The sequence below is a fragment of the Triticum aestivum genome, chromosome 1B, assembly GCF_018294505.1.
Source record: "Triticum aestivum cultivar Chinese Spring chromosome 1B, IWGSC CS RefSeq v2.1, whole genome shotgun sequence".
NCBI classification, from domain to species: domain Eukaryota; kingdom Viridiplantae; phylum Streptophyta; class Magnoliopsida; order Poales; family Poaceae; genus Triticum; species Triticum aestivum.
The window spans coordinates 620172282-620179485 of NC_057795.1; the positions used below are offsets into that span (position 1 = coordinate 620172282).

The 7204-nt window shown below is 43.8% G+C and overlaps 1 long non-coding RNA gene across 1 annotated transcript in view; it reads right to left on the bottom strand.

The window, feature by feature from the left end:
* Window positions 1–3992: 3992 nt before the first annotated feature.
* Window positions 3993–7204, bottom strand: part of LOC123142889 (uncharacterized) — a 5816-nt gene continuing 2604 nt past the window's right edge. Inside the window, exon 4 of the long non-coding RNA XR_006470630.1 lies at window positions 3993–4262. This is a non-coding gene — a long non-coding RNA (uncharacterized lncRNA). The remainder of the gene's footprint in view (window positions 4263–7204) is intronic.

Below are 7204 nucleotides of genomic sequence, written 5' to 3' on the forward strand. Positions count from 1 at the left end.
TATTTTTATTGAATGGAGGAGCTATCAGTTGGTGCAGTCCCAAGCAGAGCGTCATGGCGGGATCTACGTGTGAAGCGGAGTACATTGTTGCTTCGGAACAAGCAAATGAAGGAGTTTGGATGAAGGAGTTCTGAAAGTGCTAGTATTCAACTAGAGGGGGGTGAATAGGCGATTTTTATGAAAGTCTTCAAAACAGGGGTATTTTGAAGACAAATAATAGAAATGAACCTATTGACATACAGCAGAAGGTAGACTACACTAGACAAGCCATAGTCAAGTAAGCAATGTAGTGAAAGCACGAAGACTATCAGCAGCTAGGTAGTATGGATCGGGATGGAAGATAGTATGAAGCCAAATAGTAAACAGTCTTCACACAGTGAAGTCAATCAGATCAGGCAAGTGGGCAAAGACTTCACGAATACAAACTGTAAGTATGGTGAGAGAGGAAGGATAGAACCAGTTGCTCGGAGAGGACAAGGGATTTGTTGGACCAGTTCCAGATGCTGTGACAACTGTACGTCTGGTTAGGGAGGCTAAGATTCAACTCATAAGACCGTGTCTTCACCTTATTCCCCTTGAGCTAAGAACACTTAGTCCTCACCCAATCACTCTGGTAAGTCTTCAAGGGAGACTTCCAAACCTTCACAGACTTCATTCACCGGCAATCCACAATGACTCTTGGATGCTCAGAACATGACGCCTAACCGGCTGGAGGATTCACAGTCCTCAAGTGTAATAAGTCTTCAGATCATGCGGACAGAAAGACTTTAGTGATGCCTAACACTCTTCGGCTCTGGGTGTTTTGGGCTTTGTCCTCGCAAGGATTTCTCTCTCAAAGGCTTCGGAGGTGGGTTGCTCTCAAACGACAAAAGCCGTGCACTAACTCTGAGCGGCCACCAATTTATGGTGTAGGGGTGGGCTATTTATAGCCAGGAGGCAACCCGGCCTGATTTATCCAAAATGACCCTTGGTCACTAAGGAACTGACACGTGTCTAATGGTCAGATTTCAAAACACACGCGGCAGCTTAGCTTGGGCTACAAGCAAAGCTGACTCATCCAGCTCTAGATAAGATTTGCTCTGATTGTCTTCGCTCGAAGACATAGGATTTGGTTGAGCATCACTTCAGTCACTCTGACTTTGTTCACTTGGACCCCACTTAACAGTACGGTGGTTCCTATGACTCAACAAAGAAGAAAAGGAAACTACGAAACAACTATGTCTTCGTACTCCATAGTCTTCACGCGATGTCTTCTCTTGTCATAGTCTTCAATGTGAATATCTTCACAGACCACCATTGTCTTCAATGTCTTCACACATTTTTAGGGGTCATCTCTGGTAGGTAAACTGAATCAATATGGGACTACTACCTGTGTTATCCTGCAATTCTCACAAACACATTAGTCCCTAAACCAAGTTTGTCGTCAATACTCCAAAACCAACTAGGGGTGGCACTAGATGCACTTACAATCTCCCCCTTTTTGGTGATCGATGACAAACTGGTTGAAGTTTTCAATGGGGATAAAAGTATGTGAAAGTTCAGTGTTGTGAGTATTGTCTTCATACATATGATGAGGCTCCCCCTGAAGATGTGCATATAAATGATTTGCTTTTGAATGCAAATGCACATGACATGTTTTGCTTTGTGGAGGCCATCTTCAAAGTGTGAAGACAATACATTATGCATATAAAAAGATAGCGAAGATAATGATGCATAATGAAAAATGGACGTCTGCAGAATGACTTCATGCGGAATTTATCATCACAACACAGAGTAGCATAAAAAGTAGCAGACGACCATCGAGTTTAAGTGCTACAACTCAGAGAACCAAATGTATCAAAAGATGAGAGTTGTAAAAACTAAGCAAAATAATGCAGCCACCCATAAGGACCAGCTTGAAGACTATCAACTCATATGCTTCTCCACCTTTTGTCAGTAATGACCAAAAAGGTTTGAATACATAGAGCATCTACTCATTCCCAGAAGGAGCAGATGGTGGAGCAGGGTCGACATTGGAGTTTGGTGGTGCAGAAGGGCCTCATGCGGAGTTGATATGCAGTGCAACCATGGTCGGTGAAGTGGTGTCGTCTTCTTCATCGATGACATTCGCAAAAACAGTTGCGGCCGAAGATGAATACTCAGAATCTTCAAGTGGGGGAGTATGGCGCCAGCTTGCATTTGGTGGAGGCCTGGAGTCAAACTTGAAGCTTTCGGTGAAACCATCTGCTCGAAGATCATCTTCAGAACACAGCAGAGTTAGGCTCTTCCAGGACCACCGTGCATTCTCATGGGCAACAAATGAGTTCTTGGTGGCCAGATTGCAAATGCGATTGACATCCACCAAGATACTATGCATCTGACGCTTGAGCCAGTCGTGGTGCTTGTCCTGCTTCTGATGTAGGGCCACAAACAGTTCTCGGTCATTGAGTACGCGAGAATGTTTTCGAGGCCTTTGAGCAATTGTACTGGCAGTGGCTTCGGTATTCACTCGATGAGGCAGACGCACATTGCCAGCAAGAGGATAAGCAGGAATAGCAACATTTGGAACATGAACTCCTTCTATGGGTTGTGTGAAGCTTTGATGATTAGTGTTGTGAAGATATATCGGCTCCATGGAAGGCTCAGGGTATATGGCTTCAACTGATAGATCAACCTCAGGCAAAAAGACAAGATGGTTGCATGCTGAAGGCCGATAGTTGACAGTAGAATGAAGCTTGATTAGGCACATCACCCACGGAGCATAAAACTTTAGGCCAAACAGATCAATCTCAGATGTAGCCAGTTGTCTAATGAAGAAATCCTGGGAGTTGAACCTGATGCCATTGACAATATAGAATACCAAAGTATTCATATGCCTTTAAGTTTGGCTTCAGAAGAATGTCCTTTGATTGGCCATAGAGTACGCCTCAGTATATGATAGGCTGTGCGGGGCAAGTACTCGAGGTCCTGGACAAAGAATTCCTTGGGGTATTCTGCATCTTGAGGCAATGGCGTCATCATGCTAAGCATCTGACTCATATTGGGTTCGGGCCTCTGAAAAATGCTCTGCAGTCCTTCTGTGTGGCGCTGAAAACCAGGCTCGTATAATTCACCTGGAGTGGGCAGGGAGGTAAGTTTGATGATGTCTTGAGCTTTAGCTTCATGGTGCACATCACCTGTCATCCACTCAAGGATCCATGTCTTCGGATCCTTGTTGTATCCATGAATGTGAAGAGTAGCATAGAATTGCAGCAGAAGCTCTTCATTCTAGTGCTCTTTGGCTGTGACAAACTCCAGAAGGCCAGCATCCTGAAAGCAATCCATAGCTTCTTCAAGACAGGGGAGCCCAACCATAGCTTCACAATCAAGGCGCATGTGAGGAAAGATTCTCTCTTGGTTGTAGAGAACACAAGAGTAGTAGCTGCGCTGTTGATGGCTCCAGAAGCGGTCCGATGAGATGTTTGGCTTCGAGTATGCATTCTTGTCACTGTCAAAGAAGGTGTTGTGTGCTCTAAAGCTGTTGATACTGAAAGATCCTAGTGATGTAGCAGCACCGGGAAGTCTTGGCAGTCTTGGCTTAGGCTTCTATATTTGTGGTCGCTGAGGGAGTCCTGGAATACCACTACACCACAACACTGATGTAAGGCCAGAAAAACTGTCGAGAAAAGACTCTTTAAAGGGCAGACAAACTACCGGGACAGTGATTCTCCTGGCAGATAGAACTGCCACGAGAATGGCTGCCGAGGATTACTTCTCCCGGCAGTTTTTCTGCCCTGGCCCATGTATTTGCCGGCAGTTCATTTTCTCTCGGAAGATTGGTCAAGGCATGTGAAACTGCAATTATCGACAGTTAAGCTGCCAACACAAGCATGTTTACCTGGCAGATATTATGCCAGCATGTTGATTTCACTAGTGAAATGTTCTAGTCATCGCTATTATGTAATATCCATCCATTATATATGTCTAGACAATCAGGACATATCACACAATTTATACGTGCACTTCAATCAATGTAACATATAGGCTTCATCAAAAACCTTAAACTTCATTTGATAAACATAACGACAATATATACAGAGGTTGTGCCATGAAAGGAGTACATATATATGTTTACCCCACAACCAAACTAAAGTAGTGCCACGCAACCAAACCACCACCAAAATGAGTAGAGCAAATGTCTAGGTTAAAAAAAAGACGCGGGACATTGTAGATCTTCTAAATCTTCAGCAGCTTGAAGATCCTCCAAACCTTAGTGAACTTGTGCACCTTTGGGAAGCCTACAGCTACAATAGATTGTAAGATGTTACATACAATAGCTGCATTCAGAACTTAAGGAAGATGTTACAACAATCACATACAACAACCGCATATTTTCTGAAATATTGAGCAACCAATAACATCTCTAGACTAATCTCTACTATAGTAGAGAAACATGTCCATTTTTTATCATCTTAACAGTAGCAAGCTTATCTTCTCATCAAAATGTCATGTGCAAAGTCTGTACACAGGAAGATGTGACAACTACCACATACAACAGCCGCATATGTTCTGAAACATAGAGCAACTAGTAACATCTCTAGAGTAATCTCTAATTTAGTAGAGAACATGTCCATTTTTATCATCTTGACAGTAGAAAGCTTATCTTACTTCTCATCCAAATATAGTGTGCAAAGTCTGTACAGATATTAACAATATTAACAGTAATTAGTAGGTGTACCTATCTTGTACAGCAAAAGTGAGGCTATTCCTGTATCGAAGTAAAGCAAACAGAATTGATGACCATTTTGATTGTTTTCTGCATTTGGAAACACAAGCACAAGGCCACAATCACACACTAAATATTACACCAGCACATTTTGAAGCTACTGTACTAAACAAGCGCATATGCAAAATTACAGCTGCAACTTCAAGTAGGATCAGGAAATTCAGTGATATAAGTTACTGCAAATAAGCAAATTGGTATAAGCAGGTTGCATGCGCTAAGTTACTGTTGGAAATATGCCCTAGAGGCAATAATAAAATGGTTATTATTGTATTTCCTTGTTCATGATAATTGTCTATTGTTCATGCTACAATTGTATTAACTGGAAACCGTAATACATGTGTGAATAATAGACCACAACATGTCCCTAGTGAGCCTCTAGTTGACTAGCTCGCTGATCAATAGATGGTTATGGTTTCCTGACCATGGACATTGGATGTCATTGATAACGGGATCACATCATTAGGAGAATGATGTGATGGACAAGACCCAATCCTAAGCATAGCACAAGATCGTGTAGTTCATTTGCTAGAGCTTTTCTAATGTCAAGTATCATTTCCTTAGACCATGAGATTGTGCAACTCCCGGATACCATAGGAATGCTTTGGGTGTACCAAACGTCACAACGTAACTGGGTGGCTATAAAGGTGCACTACAGGTATCTCCAAAAGTGTCTGTTGGGTTGGCACGAATCGAGACTGGGATTTGTCACTCCATATGACGGAGAGGTATGTCTGGGCCCACTCGGTAATGCATCATCATAATGAGCTCAATGTGACTAAGTAGTTAGTCACGGGATCATGCATTATGGAACGAGTAAAGTGACTTGCTGGTAACGAGATTGAACGAGGTATTGGGATACCGACGATCGAATCTCGGGCAAGTAACGTACCGATTGACAAAGGGAATTATATACGTGATTGCTTGAATCCTTGACATCGTGGTTCATCCAATGAGATCATCATGGAACATGTGGGAGCCAACATGGGTATCCAGATCCAGTTGTTGGTTATTGGACGGAGAGATGTCTCGGTCATGTCTGCATGGTTTCCGAACCCGTAGGGTCTACACACTTAAGGTTCGGTGACGCTAGAGTTGTTATGGGAAATAGTATGTGGTTACCGAAGGTAGTTCGAAGTTCCGGATGTGATCTCGGACATCACGAGGAGTTCCGGAATGGTCCGGCGGTGAAGATCGATATATTGGACGAAGGGTATTGGAGTCCGGAAGTGTTCCGGGGGTACCAGGCTATGGCCAGTATGACCGAAAGGTGTTTCGGGAGCCCCGACAAGTGTTGGAGGGCCTCATGGGCCAAAGGGGAAGGGGCAAACCAGCCCACTAAGGGGTGGTGCGCCCCCACACCCTTTCCCACGTTATTTGGGGAGGTGGGGCGCCTCCACCTGGCTTGGGAAGCAATCTTCCACCTACTTGGCTTGGGGGGCAAGTCTCCCTAGGATTTTCCCTAGGGAGATCCAATCTGCTTGGCCGCCACCCCCTAGGGGAAACTCTAGGGCGCCTCCCCCTCTCCCCTTGCCCCTATATATAGTGTAGGGGTGGGAGGACAGCCGCACCTCTTCCCTGGCGCAGCCCTCTCCCTCCTCCAACACCTCCTCCTCCTCCGTAGTGCTTGGCGAAGCCCTGCTGGAGAACCACGAACTCCACCAAAACCACGCCGTCGTGCTGTCGGAGTTCTCCCTCAACTTCTCCTCTCCCCTTGCTGGATCAAGAAGGAGGAGACGTCCCCGGGCTGTACGTGTGTTGAACACGGAGGTGCCGTCTGTTCGGCGCTAGATTGGATCTTCCGTGATTTGAATCGCCGCGAGTACGACTCCATCAACCATGTTCTTGTAACGCTTCCGCTTAGCGATCTTCAAGGGTATGAAGATGCTCATCCTCTCCCTCTCTTGTTGCTAGAATCTCCATAGATTGATCTTGGTAATGCGTAAAAAAATTTGAATTTCTGCTACGTTACCCAACAGTTACTGTACTAGCCAGTGAATTAAATTAGCTTGTATTTGAGCTTGCTTTTCCTTCTAAGCTCTCTACATCTACTACACAAAATAAGAGGGAAATTAGCTGGAGAAATTAAGGTCCCCTAAATGGTATCTGAATAGTGACAAGCCCACAGATTTAATCCAGTGAAACAGTACGAACATTTGGTTCAGTAAACAATTTTTATTGGTTCACTTTCCTACATCTCGCACAAGATGAATTAGCCTAGAAAATAAAACCAAGGCTTTCTACAAACAAATAAGCTGAAATAATTCATGTACTTGAAAGAAAGAGGATCCAATTAGGAGAAATGACTCAAACAAAAGCATGGAATCCAATGAAACTCATTTCTCTACATGGCAGAGTCTATCATATACATGAAAGGAAGTTTATCTAATTGCAGTTTATATTTGTAATGGACAAAAATAAGTACTATACGAGTATCTTTTTTATACCTGTTGTAGGAGTATA